Raw genomic sequence first — 16,543 nt, 5'->3', positions numbered from 1 at the left:
GCCAACACACAGGCCAGTAGGCACCTGGGCCTGTCGTCCAGACCCAGCCTCTTGTGAGAAGCTTTAACAGGGCTTTGGAAAGCCAGACCCAAAGCTTCCTAGCTTCTTCCCCACTCTGCAGAGAGGCGGGGTTGCATCTAAGTCGTCATGAGGCTGTGTGTTGATTATCTCCATCCCCAGTCCCTCATTCCTCACTCATTCCAACCTCCCTGGTGTTCCTTGTTATCCAAGAGTCTCAGTGATCCCCACACTCAGAGCACCTACCACCACAGGTTCTCTCCACTCTCCTTCACTAGTATCAAAGTCTCCCCAACTCCCATCCTCACAACTGGCCCATAACCTATCCCTCAGTCATGTGATGCCCAGCTCCATGGAGGGCACTGAGCTGTTCATACATTGCTGTTCTCAGGCAACAGGAATGTATTTCAACGGGGTCCTTCTAAAAGCAATGCTGCCCTCCAAACGCATGCCCCCACCAGAAGCTACAGGTCCTGAGCCTAGCTAACCGAGCTCTGCGTGGGGCACGCCAGCTGTGGGGACCCTTGGAGTATACCGTGTAGGGACAACCTGCTCCCTCCAAGCCTGAGTTCAACCTGATTCCAGGGAGTTGGGGGCTGGGGGAAAAGAGAGAGGGCACCGCTCCATTCCTGTCTCAGCCCCTCTCCGTGGGCTTGCAGAGCAACCTCACTCTGTTCAGCCTAGCCCAAGCACCAGCTGGAAGGCTTGCCAGATCTTTCTCTATCCCCCATGCCACCTCCTCCTCTCACCTAAAATGGGAGGAGAGAGGGGGAGGAAACGCGCCTTTTTCTCCTGTGCTGAATTTATCCCAACTGCAGAAGGTGGGGAGAAAATAAATAGAGCACTCTCGTTAGAATTTTCCCAAATCTCCCAGTGTTCTCCAGCTTACTCCGTTTTCTTCCAACCTTTGTTGGGGGAGGAGCTCTGGCTTCTGGCTGTCTCCTTGCTCATGGGGGTTCTCCTGCTCCCTGTGGGAGCTGTAGACCCCTGCTGAAGCTTTGTTTCACATATTGGGACAGACGATTTTGACAGGTGCTTAGCATTTTCTAACCAGGGCTCACCTTTGCCTTGGTCCCTAGAGGCACAGCGTGTTTTGTTGCGCTCCGCTTTCTTGCACTCACAGGTGTTACTTTATTTTTACAGAATGAAGGCAAGACCCTCCACCGGCAAAAATATTACTACTCGCTTTATTGTGATACCGGCTTTATTACAGTGGTCTGGAACCAAACCCACAAAATCTCTGAGGTGTGCCTGTAGTTCACCACCAGTCCCGCCTGCCCCCTATAAACTTTTACCAGAGCAATGGCACATTTGATTTTGCCTCATACCCCCCTCTCTCAGGATGGAGGTTGTAAGGAGAGATATAAAAATGGCAACAGACTGAGAAAGAGAAGGGAAGGACCTGGATACCCACAAGTGGACCATCCAGCTTGGACGAAGGGAATCGAGAGGAAGAGCAGGAGAGAACAAACTCCAGGGATCAGGAGGTCATCTCCTCTCATTTGCATGAAAGCTCATTGACCAGAAAAGAACTATTAGTGGTTTCCCTTCTGGAAAGCGGGAGAATTGGCATCGGCACTCAGAATATAAACAAACATATGGGTGTTATCATCTTGCGGTGGGCCACAGGCCTTGACCCTTTCAGGGCTCCCCACCGGACTTGAGTGAGTAGCTAGAACTGTGGCGAGGCAGGAACCATGGAGAATTGTGGCAGAGGGCTGGGGTCCTGTGTCTGCAGGGCCCCAAGGCAACAGCCAGGTCAAGCCCCAGTGGTACCTGTAGGAGCTGCAATGTCCAGAGGATCCCAGCAGGGGTTGCAGAGTCCCTGCAGGACTGGGTTCTGGTATGATTTTGCCTGGAGGTCTGGCTGGAGCAGGACTCAGGCCTCTCTTTTCCCAAGCTTGCTCTCCAGCAGTCCTGTAATTCTGAGCCATCTCATTGCCATTCAACACATTCCTTTTCTGTTCAGATCAGCAGTGTTGGTTTCTGTTGCTTACAGGTGAGGTCCCCAGCTGATTCCCTAAGGCGTCTGGGCTCTGATTCCAGAGACTTCCACCCTACTGCTTTCCAAATGCTTTCTGCCTGCCAAGCACTCTACATATCTAAAGAAGAAATGCCTTTAAACCTGGCAGCAGATCTGCCGTCTGGCCCCCACAGCCGAGTTTCCTCCACCTGTGGCCTTTTCCCACAGGTCAGTTGAATAGACTGAGGGGTAACATGTCATCTGGGCAGTTGAGGACACCTGAATCAACAAGGTCACCAACCAAAGTAAAGTGTGATGTCCTGAGAAGCCCCCGTACCAGACTCCTACATGGCTTCTGACCAGCTGATTCAAGCCCAGCTGTTCTAGTCACAAGATTATTTCTAACTGGGACTTTTAATCCAAAAAGTAAGGTGCCCAGAGCCTAGAGTGGCTCTTCCAGCGTTACAATCCTCACTGCGATGATTAATAATCACCATAATCCCATTTATAATAACAATTTGAAAACTAGGCAAGTATTTCCTTTTTCGCTTGCCCATTTACATTGGTATTTTTCTCTCTGCACATGCTTTTAGTACCTGCCTGGCAACATTAATTATTGAAACTGAAGTACAAGGTGGGCAGAGCATCCCTCTGTGCCCTTGAAATGACTGGTTTGCTTCTGCTCTCAGGAGAGTCAGGATGTATGCATTAGTCCTTGGGAGAAGGATCAGATAACAACAAGGGTTTCTAAATCCATTCAGATTTGTGGGGAGGGAGTTATGGAGGGGATCAAGGGGCTGTACTTGAATTAAGGGGATGACTTCCTCTGAATATCTCTGGTCTCAGACTAAAACATGGTTGCTCCTAGCCCAGGGACCTTGAGCAGAGAGAAGTCGCTCTCTAATTGTTCATTCTTGAAGGCTGTGTAATTCACCCGCAAATGGGGGCTCTGAAATCAGTGGAACATGTGGGCTCTTCGAAAATCCAGTCCCCTGTGGTCCTGGGGTCCCAGCTTCCTGATGACATCCAGATGTGTCATCATTCCATGGGTCTGATTAGCTGTAGAACGTGCTATTTCCATGTTCCCAGGATTCATCTGAGTTAACTCTGCTGCTAATTGGGTTTGTATCTGGCAGTGGTGACATCGAAAAAAGGTTTTGTAGTCAATTATGTTCTCGTGGAACACACAGGAAAGGGTTGTCCTGTCAACGCTGAGGTAGTCTCTACCTTAATGAACTGCCCCAGACAAAGGCACAAAAGGACATTATGGTCCCTGAGTACCTGTCTTTACTGGCTTCTGTTGAACAAGCTGTTGCGTTCTATCTGGGCAGGGCACAAGCTGGCTTTCCTGAACTTTCCATTTGCCTGCTTCCCATGGAACACATCTGAATGTGACCAGGTGTGTTAGAGCCACTTTCAAAAATCATCCACAAGAGGGCTGGCCCAGTGGCTCGGGCAGTTGGAGCTCCATGCTCCTGGCTCCGAGGGCTGCCGGTTCAGTTCCCACATGGGTTGGTGGGCTCTCAACCAAGGTTGCCAGTTCGATTCTCGAGTCCCGCAAGGGATGGTGGGCTCCGCCCCCTGCAACTAGGATTGAGCACAGCAACTTGAGCTGAGCTGCTTCCCAGATGGCTCAGTTGTTGGTTGGAGCGGGGGCTCTCAACCACAAGGTTGCCAGTTGAATTCCTCAAGTCCCGCAAGGAATGGTGGGCTGCGCCCCCTGCAACTAGAACTGAAAGGACAACAACTTGAAGCTGGACAGCACCCTCCACGTCTGGGGTTGAGGGGTCAACAACTTGACTTGGAATGAGGTCCTGGAGGTGCACACTGTTCCCCAGTGGAGTCATGTTCCTCTTCCCCAATAAAATTTTTTAAAAAATAAATTATTAAAAACACTTCATGGGTGATGATGCTTCCTTTCTAAAAAAAAAAAAAAATCATCCCCAAGAGAAGGAAATGCACAAATGCTCTTCCTGTGACCTAATGACCGAGAGCTCGGTTTAACTGCAGCAAAGCCAGGAAATGGACACTTACCGTCCGCACTGCCTCTATAACTCAGCCACATGGCACACACCTGGGGGAAGAAAAGTGGCATTCTTCCTGCAAGGTTTTTTTCTGGTCCAGAACAAATCATCCTTCAAATGGTTTAACATCCTGAACGTGGGTGGACGTGATGCTGATGTCTTATGGAAAAGATGGTATGTTTATAGAAGAATCATCTGGCTGACTAGGGTGGTTGCAGGAAAGGCTGACGGTCACTCAGGGAAAACTGCCTTGGCTTTTTTTCTCTTTGGATCTTGATAGGTCAACTTCTGCCACATTTTTAGAATACTGGGGGTTTCCAAACCTCTGCCACGAGGACCGGGAGGCACTTCCTGTTACAGGGAAATGGAAATGCTAAGCTCGATGTTAACTGTTCAGAAACAGGCAATCAAATGCTGGGAGTGTCCCGGGAGGAAGTGGGCTCTCTCTGGGGCATGTGGCTCCCTCTGGGCAGTGGGAAGCCCCAGTGAGTCGCCTTCTGAGGAGGTGGCTTCAGTCCCAGGCGGTGGTGGGGGTGAGCAAGGCTGCAGTCAGGCCACGTGAGCAGGGGTACCACGCAGGGTGGGCAGCGCCCAGCGTGAGCCATGCCAGACCAGCCCCAGGCCCGAGGTCAGCCTGCACTGTGTTTGCCTCGAGGGTCCCATGACCAGCCTGTAAATGTGATACAATGTGGTCCAACCACTCCTGCCATGGGAACTGGAACTGCACATTTCCTGCCTTTCATCTTGGTGTGTTGGGGATGAATATGTCAAAATAAGCAAACCGCAGCACCGTCACTGGGGTGAGTGACAGGGCCGTGACTCGGGGGGTACAAGGGAGGGCTCTGACCGAGCCATGTGGAGCAGCCTCGGGCAGCAACAGAGAAGAGCCTGGGGCATGTTGTACCGGGCACCATCTGCCCTCACCAGGCCAAGCAAGTCCTTCTGCTGGCCGGGGACAGGGACGGTGCTCAGACAAGGTGCACAGCCTGAGTGGGGACATATGTTGCAGTTGACAGAGCCAGATTGCTAATTCTGGGTTATTTCTGGGTGATGCTGGGAAAGCTTCACTGAGGAATTTTATCATTAGCTGGAGAGCATCAGGCCCTCCCTTGATCTCTTGCCAGAGTGGATTTTTGGAGAAGAGCCTGGCTTTGAAAAGGCAAATTCAAAGAGCAGAAAGGCAGACCATGAACACACCAAGCTAACTCTGGGGTGATGAAACTGATTTTTTAAAAAATGTCAGGACACAGTGAATACAGAGATGATCACAGGTCCCTATAGAATCCAGCACTGCCTGGCTTGCTGAGTTTTCTCGATAATCCCCGTTTGCTTTCTCTCTTCAGCTCCCCACTCCCACGCACATCTTCACTCTATCCCCACAACGGGCAGCCAAGTTTTCCCTTCAGCCTTTCACCCTTGAAGACATAGATCTTTCTCCCTGAGACCAAGCCCCGTGTAATGACGGAGACCACATTCCCGGGAAGCTCCCTGATGTGTTCCCCTTGGGTCTCTAACAAGAACCTCTCACTCCCAAAGCCTGTCTGCCAGTCCTTCCTTAGACTTAACCCAACCCAATGCCCTGGTATCACTTTCTTAGCTTAAGTCCTCTGACTCTTTCTTTGCCCTTCCTCAGCCATATGGGAGAAGAGAGACGATCTGTTTCCATCTTAGGGATGAATTTCCATCTGCAAAATATCAGTCTTCATGTATATGGTACAAGAGAGAGCTCTGGTTTAGGGGAAAAGGGGACATACACACCCTGCGTGACTGGAGGGTGGGGGTGTTTGTCACAGAGCCAGACCCTGGAAACACGTTCTTAAGGTGACGTTCTGGTAAATACACAAAATCCTCCTGAACCAACATGCGATTTAGCCACCAGATTAGAAGTGAACACAGAAGTATAATCCTCCAAATTTGCCAATTATACTCTAGGAAACACAAGACAAAGATCCGTCTCCAGAAAATTGTATCTTTAAGAGGCCTGGCTTGAGAAGCGCTCTGAGAGGGGTCAGACCCCTCAAACTTAATCCAGAATTAATTGAATTGGGCCTGGAACTGGCTTGGCTGGAACCAAAGACTATCACATTCTGATACCAAATTAGTGATTCCTGTGAGGGGTATTTCTGCCCCCCACCCCCAATATATCCTGAAAGGCCTCAAGGCAGGAAAAAGGAGGAAAAGGCCAGGTAATAGGACAGCAGTTGTATGTCCAGGTCAAGGAGGCCCCAGTCATCCTCAGACCTCTTCATCCAGTGACAGTGTCATGTTCAGAAAGGCTTCTCATCCAGCCTGGGCTCCCCGACTATCTGTCATTTCCCCCACAAGAGGCTGGAGCGGAATCTGTGTGTGCTGCTGGGCAAGTCACCACAGTGAAGGCAAAATGGCTCCTGGATCCTACCTCACGCTCTCTGAGCTCAGGTTCCCCCTCACCAGCTGAAGCTGTCTTTATTGTTCCTAAAATGAATAACAAGCAACATCAAGTTGAATTTCACCAAAACAACTTCAAATACTCCTGAAAAAAATTTTACAGAAAAACAGAGAAAAGGACCAGTCTACACAAAATTGGCACAACCACATTGTGAACCCATTAAGAAAGAGAACTGGTTTTATTCCTCTGACATTTTGCACGGGTTGGCAGGAAGGGAGAAATGCACTGTATAGTGTTCAGTTAGGAGGCCAGATATCTGGAACTGTATGGAATTTCCCGATTCCAGCAGGACGAATACCCTCTGAAGAGCATTGTCTTCAATTTGGGGGTAGGACTTCACATGTGGTCTGTCTCCTTCAGTTTGCAGAGATGTCCCTCAGATTTTCGCTTCTCAACTGTGTCTGCTGGTAGCGCTCTGATGGCACAGGAGGATGAATGCATTCCCCAAAGGCCCAGGAACTGCTCACACGGGCCGCAAACAGCACCCATCTCCTCTGAGGTCTTGTATCTTAGACATTCATGCAAATCTTGCATTCGTATTTATTTTCACCAAAAAATCAGGTTTTAAATTCATTGGTTGAACCCAGTCTGTAGTCCTGGGAGTGGACGATATAAGCAGAGGAACTGGGAACCTGGACCAGGGTCAAGAGTAGAAACTCCCTCACAGGATAGGACTGAACCTGAGCAAGGCTGTGCTCCCACAGTGGGCAGGCTGATGAGGAGCAGAGGGGTACCAGCAGGGGGTGCTATAGAGAGGTGCCCATCAGAGTGGGGGGAGCTTGAGCACCAGGAGTTGGGAGGTGCCATGGCCAGCTGTGGGAGAGCAATGGGGACAGTTCTTACAGGATATCCTTGTGCCTCAGGGATCCTACTTAGTGCAGGCTTCTCTGGGGTAGGAGGGAACTTCCTTAATGGCTCTGCCCACAATCAGCTGGTCCAGATTTTCAAGATGGGTCCTGTCCCCTGGGGTCGGAGGTTTGTTTTCCTCCCAGTAGTCCTTAGAGTTCCTGTCCAATGACAGAGGACTTTGACAGGAGATGGGAGCAGCAGGCTTTGGGCTACCTTATCTGGAGGCCAGAAGAGGCCATGTCCCACCACTCTCCCAGGAGGAATATCATCATATTTTCTTCTCAGCATCGCCAGTTTTTTCTGGCTGCAACTCTGGCAGCTAAATAGACACACTTCTTAGTTTATAAGTTGTTAGTTTATCACTGTATTAGTCAACATTTGGTTTATAGTCACAACACAGCTAATGCATGATTTTGCTTGCTTCACAGAAAATTAAATAAAGAATTTCAGAGGGAAGTGGGCTGGGGGCAGGTAGAAAAGGATAAAGTGGGTCAAATATATGGTGACAAAAGGAGATTTGACTTCGGGTGGTAAACACACAATACAACATATAGATGATGTGGTATAGAATTGTACATTGAAACCTATATAATTTTATTAACTAATGTCACCCCAATGAATTTTTAAAAAGAATTAAAGCACATTAAGTAAATGGTTAAATCGATTAATTTTTCTCTCCACGTCTTCAAATAAAATCAAAGCTCCAGGCAAATGCAGCCTGTCTACCTGGAAGCTCCAGACACCCCCAGGACTGCCAATGTGCCCAGAGTTGTGGTAAAATAAGTTAGTGCCTGTGGGTACAAAGCCCCCAAAAAACAGTTTCCAGGCTCTCGGCCTCACATAGAAAGGTGCTGGCTCGGGTAGTAAATGGCCATCAACTGTGATCAGATGGCCAGCAGCTGTGGCTAGTTGGCCGTCAGCTGTAACCCGTAGGCCATTGGCCACTAATATAACGGCTGTGGCTACGCTAGCAGGAATGGAATGGGGGCTAGCAAGAAGATGGTGGCTGGCAAGTGTGGACTGCTGTTAGGCAGATTATGTAAATCCTGCTTCCTGTGTCTCCAGCCCAGCCGCCAGCGAGAATATATTGGTTTGACTCCCCTATCTATGGCTCCGTGGGTGTTCCTTTTTGGCCTTACCGTGTCCTGCGTTCTTATGTGGGGAGTGGGACCAGAGGCCCCGCCTGCCACCCTGCACGACAAATGGCGCAGCGAGTAGGGTCCCCTGCACGACAGTGCCACTGGTGCATTGAGTCAGGTCACACAAAGGGACATATAGATGCTGGCAATTTAAACAGTACCAATCATGGCCATATAATAGACTTATGTACTTAAAATTAGCATGACAAATGAAATAGTGCTTGAATAAACCTTAGTCTTGGCTAGTCAATCTTTAAAAGTCTAGCTAGATAATTATGGAGCTGACGTGTATTCATTTGTTGTAAGACCTCTATAACAAAAAAGAGAAGGTAAATCCCCACAAATATTCAAGCACATCTAAACTCTTCCACTGAACTGCAGAATACTAAATAATTCGGTGCAGTAACATACAAGGCCCATCCTCGTAATCTGTCATTAGCTAAGTGGTCCCAAGACCAAATTACGTAGCACTTTAGAAAATGATGGAAATGAGATTGTAGACAAGATCACAGTTGATCACTGCACTTGGCAAATTTACCATGCATTTCGCAGGCTTTCACTAGAGACACTCATGCTTTTATGACTTTATGGGTTTGGGGCCTAAACTAGAGCACGCGTGGTTTAGTCTCATGTGTAGAATCCTTATAGGATATTCCACTGATGTGTCAGAAACCCTTACTGAATCCTCTTTGATCTTTGCCAGATTTTTTTACCCAAAAGCACATTAAGTAAATGGTTAAATCGATTAATTTTTCTCTCCAAGTCTTCAAATAAAATCCTTACTTAAATCCTTTCCCTTCTGAAAAGGATTCAGAAGTCTTTACTCACCTTAGAAAAGACCAAGGGCTGGCCCCAATATTATTAGCTTTTTGAAATTTGGTTACTTTTAGCCAAAGGGACTTGCGAGTCTTTGTTAGAATCATGTACTAATGGTTAGGCGACAACTAAACTATTCTCTTAAAGAACAAGTGAGGGGAAAAGGAAGACTCTGTTAAAAAGCTCCAACAGTAATTTTTAATTTCTTGTATTGTCTGCTTTATAATATTCTGAGAGCCCTGACAAGCTTTTCTCTTTGGCAGTTTTTTTTAGATGAAAGGAGTATTGCTCATCATTTTTCACTGTGTAACAAATACAGTAACTATTCAGCTAGACATGAGGTTTCAAAGGCTCAGTACAGTTGTTGATTTGACTGCATTTATTGCACCAATGCAATTCATTCTTTTGAAAGATAATAGAAACTTTCCATTGTAAAAAATGCACGAGAGGTGAAAACAATATTTATCCCCTTTACCAATGCAATTATTGCTTTAAGAAAAATCATTAAAAAAGAAAATTTAAAAATTTAAATTATCTGTCTTTGCTGAGCTAGGTATTATAAAATGCTATAATACTAGTGTCAAGTTATTTTTCCGAAGTTAGTTCTTTATTAATTTGATTTTTGATAATTCCTGTCCCTATGTCAACAGTAGAACATTCTTGGCCCAAATTAAGACTAATTAAACATTATTTACAGAACACAAGTGAACAACAATGTTTAACAGCACTTCTCAGAATAGAAACTCAAGCAGTAGACAAAATGGAAATTGAAAAACATTCATGGTTTTGACTCTTTCAGATCACAGAAGAGACTGAAGTTTGTTTATGTAACCAATGTAAACCCAAGGTCTGACATGGTCCAGTCTTGGCTCTGGGTCAGACCTGCAGAAAAATAAAATTGGAACCAAATCAAATCTTTTATGTCTCTTGAGAAAGTGCCAAAAGTAGGAGTGTGTTTTAAACATCCAATAAACTCCTTTCTTCAAAATACTCTTCAGACTTCTGTATCTCAGTCTCCAGTTCTTTGACCAGTTCTCTCTCCTCCTGTTTCCCCTAAGGGCTCCAGAGACCCTGCTTGAGGCTTTTCTCTCTCTCTCTTTTTCTCTGCTTCAATTCTTCTTTTGCCACTCTACTTGGTCTCCCAGGCTTCTCCACTTTTCCTTCAGATTGCTATTACCCAGACTCTGCATAACCAAGAAACGTTCAAAACTCCCTTCACTACAGGCAGAGGGTTCACTACAGACACGTTGGATTTTGCATCAGATTTATGTTTCTTGATTTCTGTCTGCCCCAGAGAACATGAGAAGCTGGTTACAGAAGAATTTTGCCATCAAAGCATTTTCTGAATTAATCAAGTGGTTAGACCCTGGAGCTGCAGGGCCAAGGCGTGGCTTCAGTTCCTGTCAACTTTGCTTTGTCTTATAATCACAGTTCACACTTACTTCTACCACGGGTCAGTTGTGTCAGAATGTACCCCAGAGACAATATATCCTGTAAGAGGATTCGCAGACTTTTTCTCCTCTCCCTCTCCCTCTGTCTCTCTCTCTGTCTCTCTCTCTCTGTCTCTCTCTGTGTGTCTCTCTCTCTGTGTCTCTCTCTCTCTGTCTCTCTCTCTCTGTCTCTCTCTCTCTCTCTCTCTCTCTCTCTCTCTCTCTCTCTCTCTCACACACACACACACACACACACACAAACACATTTTTCTTCTAACTCAAAGTGCAGTTGCTCTAGATGAAGCAAGGGTGGGAGGCAAGAAGCACAACCCGTTAGGGCACATCTCCCCATCCCACCTTCTCTCCTCCTTTCCTTCTCTTGTAGTCACCTTCTAGGGGTGCCGTTTGGACCATGACTGTAGTGGTCAGAGCACCATATATGGGATCAGAAATATCGATCTCTGTTGTGCTAAGCTCTGCTACTTATGACCTACGTAAGCTTGGACACATTATACATAATACCTGCCACACTGGATGGCTGTGAGAGTGAAATAGTGGACAGTGGGATCTCAGCAAACGGTGATTTCCTCCCGACCCTTCGTCTCAAGGGAACAAAGGAAAGAGTAAAGCTGAATGGAGCAAATCCATCCCTGACCCTGGAAAATAACAGCAGCAAGCTGGGATGGACCCATGGTACGTGGGCAGCAGCCTGTTTTGTATGTAATAAGAAGCATTCATATAATCCAGTTCTTAGAGATCCAATAATTACTACCAAACTATCAGCCTGAACTGTCTGGCACTGAGCTGAGAATGAAAATAAACAATGACAAAAGAAAAGAAAAGAAAAAGAAAAAGAAACTGACCATTTCAGTCAGACTGAGACTATGAGAGAGGCAGGTCAGGTGTGTGAACTGGATAAAATCTCAGACCCTGAGGAAGTCTGTATTTTCAGATGAATTATCAGGAAGGCAGGTTCTTGAGCTGTCTGCTCCAGAGTTCCCCAGAACTGTATACTGCAAAATGGAGAAGCAGAGCTGCATTCTCCCAGGGCCCAAGGCTGACCCCTCTTTCTTGACTCTTCTGAGGGAAGACTGCTGTTCCAGGGCTCCCTGGGAGTGGGCCCGAGCAGCCTGCCTCCCAGGAAGGAGCCCGCTGGCTGGCCTGCAGGTGCACAGTGCCACAGTGGGTCCTGGGACCTATAAGTGATGTCCCAGAGAGACAGACGCCCCATCCGGAGGGCGTCTGCTGCCACTTTAATGGCCGTCTGTTGCCACCTGCTGGCCACTGGGATGAGGCGCCAGCACTAGAAATGGGAGGGATTGGCAAGAGGTAGCCAGGCTCCTGGGGAATGGCACCAAAATACAGACTCAGACTGAGTGTTTTCTCCAAAAGAGTGATGTTGGGAGGACCCACAATGATTCCACTCATTAAGCCACTCAAGAACAGGGACTTTTATGAAAGCAATACCCTTCATTTATGTATTATTTACTTAGTCAGTTACAAACACTTGCAGCTATGTACCAGCTACCCTGCAAGACCCTCGGGTGATTGATAATCACAACTGATTCTATCCCCAAATGATATTATCCAGTGTGATCTTCTACCTTTTTCATTGAATTAACCTTTCCATTAATTCATTCACTCGTGAGCAGTTATTGACTGAATGACTATTACATGACAGGCTTGGGCCCAAAAGCTGAGGAGACAGCAGTGAACAAAAGCAGGTGCCGTCTCTGCAGGCACCGGTTTACAGTCTAGGGGGAGAGACAGACATTAATCAGATAATTACACAAAGAAACGTAACAGTACGCAACTGTGATACACAGAATAGAAAAATATAACTGTGATAAGGACAGGACTAAATGAGTTCAATTGATTCTAAAATGGAGATTTGGTATGCTTTAAATTATTTTAAATGTTTTCATCTTTGACCCAGTACTTCCACTTTTAGGAACTTACCACAAGGCAACAATCAGAAAATTGGGTCCACTGCATGATTGTTTATAAAAGCAAAACAACAAAAATGAAACAGGAAACCATTCAATGTCTAATAATAAGGGGTTGGTTAAACAAAATACTATACTAAAAAAAATAGAGTATTCTGCAGCTATTAAAAAAATAAAAATGTAGAGCCACATTATTTTATTAGGAACATATTTATTATACACTGTTTGCTAGTTATAGAAAAGTACGTGTAGTAAATCCCATTTTTGAAAACATTTTACGGGTGTTTCCTTCCAGCTTCCTACTACATAATCAAGGTTTTGATCATTATTGTGGGGTCATTATGATGGTCATGAAAATATGCTGTTCTTTTCCCATACCAAAAAAAAGAGAGAGAGAAAACAAAAACTTTAATTAATTTCTATTGACTCTATTTCCCCTACCCACTATCACCTCAATCCTTTGTTACTCTCTGCAGTAAAACCCCTCTATTTACTGCCCTCTTCAACGAACCCCAGTCAGGTTTTATATGTATCAAGGTCACCTGTGGCCTCCCTATGGCTGAGCTGTAGTTATTTCTGTCCTCATCTCACAGCGTCCAGCAGCAGCATTGACAGGGGGCCACTTCCACTTCCTTGTATGACTCCGTCAGCCAGCTTCCAGAATCCACCCTCGCTTAGGTCTCCTCCCGCTTCCTTGCTTCCTCCTTTTGCTTCATCTTCTTCTTCACAATTTTTAAATGTTACTTCTTTTCTCTGCCTGTACTCATTTCTTTGACCTTATCCAGTCAGGGCTTTAAGCCTCATCTACCCTAGCCCAGACCTTTCCCCGAACTCCTGACATAAATGCAACTGGTCAGATTTCTTTTCTTTTTTTTTTTTTTTGTTGAGAGCCCGCTGGCCCATGTGGGAATCGAACCGGCAGCCTTCGGAGTTAGGAGCATGGAGATCCAACCGCCTGAGCCACCGGGCCAGCCCCTCAGATTTCTAATAGACATCTCAAACTCATCCTGTCCCTAACAGAACTCCTGTCCCTAACAGAACTCATGGCCACCCCTCCATTTAACCTGCGTCATTCACAGACTTCCTTAATTCACTTTTTGGCACCGAAATCCTTCCTAATGTTCAAGCCAAACCCTGAAAATCGTCTTTCATCATCATCCTTTTTCTTGTATCCAGATCCAATCCTTCGGGAAATTCTCCTAGCCTCAGTGTCAAAACATATTTCCCAAATTCAACGGCAACAACTCTGGTCCAATCTACCACCCGGATTTACTGCAGTAGTGCCTAACTTGTCACCACAGGAGCCAGAATTGTCCTTTTACAACACTTCTCAGGGCGTGTCACTCTTCTGCTCAAAACCCTACAGAGGCTTCCCATCGCACACAGAGTGAAAGTCTACAAGGCAAAGTCTACAAGTGAAAATCTTCCCTGGCTACTCTCTGTTATCACCTTCTAGCCATCTCCCTGTCACTCACTCTGCTCCAGCCTTGCTGGCTTCCTTGTCATGTCTTGAGCACACCAGGTCCATTCCCATAGGGACTTTTATATTCGCTCTTCCTGGACTGCTCATCCCACAGATACCTGCATCTCCTTCAAGTCTTTGCTCAGATGCCTCATTCTCAGTGCAGCCGACGCTACCTACCAGGTTTGCAATTGCAGTCACCTCTCCAGCTGTCCTGGCCCCCCTCAACCCGCTTTACTTTTTCTTTTTTCCACAGCATTTTCCAACTGATAAGATACTAAAGAATTTCATTATTAACCGTATCTATTTTTGAGTGTACATTTTCTCCAAGTAGGATGCATTTTTCCTGAGGAACAGAAATCTTTGTTTTGTTTACTGGTGTATACCAAATGCCTAGAATACATACATACATATGTACATACATGGACAGGGTCTGAACAGATATAAAATAACTCATTACTGACGGACATTTCTCGGTAGAAGGATAATGTGTAAATATTTTTCTTTTCGTTCATCTGTAAATTTGAATTACTTGAGTAATAAACTTTTTAATGAAAAAATAGGTTTACTTCTGAGGATAATGGCAGTTCTAATATATTTTTTTAGTCTACACTTTCAACTGTTCACCTCCAGAAAAGAATTGGTAAGATGGTAGAAATGTGGGAAAGGCACCCGTTTACATCACTGTGAAGCCATTGTGAAGCCATTGTGAAGCTCCCCTGCCCAGACAGTGGGAGAAATTCTGTGTTGACTTGAGTTCCCCTAGAAGCAGACCCTGTAAGGAGTTTATTTGAGAGTTAGCAGAGTGGGGAAAGTGAGGCAGAGAACAGAAGGAAGTCAATAAAGGGAGGGCTGTCAAGCCACTACCACTACCATGGGCAACGCAGACTCAATCCCATGACTGAACTCTGAGACACAGGGTAGAGTGTGCCTCAGTTACCCCACTGGCGGGGTGATGAAGCTGGGGGATTTATCCTCTTACAGTGGTTGAGGGCTGTTTCAGAGGGCATTACTCTCTTGTACTTCCAGCTTGTCCCATGTGTTCCTATAGCCAGAAAGGAAAAAAAAATCCCTCAGGCACAGGTGGCAGGTGTGGGAAGCAAGCAAAGGTGAAATCCAAAAGGACTGTGAAGGTCTGCAATGATTCCTTGATCAGGCCCTGATTTGGCTCGCTGGGGGGACCTCCCTTGTTGCTGTGGCTCCTGGCTATGCCCCCTGTGAGGTTCTTTTTTATCCATTCACCTCCATGGCCACATCTGAAGTGACAATGGGGAGAGTGCCACTTTGGGAATATGCAGATAGTGTCACCCTCTTTTTGCCTGTGTATGTTTGGGACCCAAGAACTGTTTTAAGGCTTGAATAACCACAGTTTTTACAGTGTGGATTCAAGAACTCTTTGTCAAGTCCTTCAAAAACTTAGTAAGCTCCTAAAAATACTTGTTCGCAGTCATTTCCATGTGCCAATATGCACACATAGAGTTCTTTTTTGGACATAATTCTCAAGGTAGATTGACTTCTTGCATTGTAAACTCTATGCCTCTCCTTCAACTTAATAGCAACCATCTTGAAGCCATTTGGGGGAAAAAAATAGGCCTGAGTGTGAAGAAAGCACCCTTAAACTGATCTTTGCTGCAATGGTGAAACTATCTGTTTAATGAGAATTCTTAATGGGCTTTTGTTGGCCAAAGACTTTTTTCCGTGTTTTATCACCATTCTTTGGGGTTCAAAACAGAAGACTCCAGGGCCAGGGGCCGGCCTGGTGGTTCAGGCGGTTAGAGCTCCATGCTCCTAACCGCCGGTTCGATTCCCACATGGGCCAGTGGGCTCTCAACCACAAGGTTGTCGGTTCAACTCCTCGAGTTCTACAAGGGATGGTGGGCTGTGCCCCCTGCAACTAGAAAAGGCAACTGGACCTGGAGCTGAGCTGCGCCCTCCACAACTAAGATCGAAAGGACAACAACTTGACTTGGGGGGAAAAAAGGCCTGGAAGTACACACTGTTCCGCCAATAAAGTCCTGTTCCCCTTCCCTAATAAAAAAAAAATCTTAAAAACAAACAACAAAAAAACACAGAAGTCTCCAGATTTCTGGACTCATTGTATTCCCTTTCATTTCTGCTCTTGAACCAGCCAGTTTTTGCCTGAGCCTCATTCTTCCTTGTACTGACTTGCTAGGCAAAGCCAGTAAGAACTGATGTGCACTAACTTTTCCAACCTCTTCTCCTAGAGGGTTTTCCAACCTCTTCTCTTAGAACCACAGGCTCTGTACATACTTTGCTCACTAAGTAATTGAGAACAACAATTTTATTAACTAATTTGCTATTATAGAACATGGGTCTTTTCAGCCTCCAATACCCATTTTCCTGCCGTCTTTTGCAGTGCTACATACTTTAGGGTTTATTCTTAATCACAGGACTCCAAAGTAAGGGAGTAAATTTTGTATTAATAATGATAACACTAGCTGCAGAAC

The sequence above is a fragment of the Rhinolophus hipposideros genome, assembly GCF_964194185.1.
Source record: "Rhinolophus hipposideros genome assembly, chromosome: 6".
Classification (NCBI taxonomy): Eukaryota; Metazoa; Chordata; class Mammalia; order Chiroptera; family Rhinolophidae; genus Rhinolophus; species Rhinolophus hipposideros.
Note: the sequence above shows the minus strand (reverse complement) of the source record.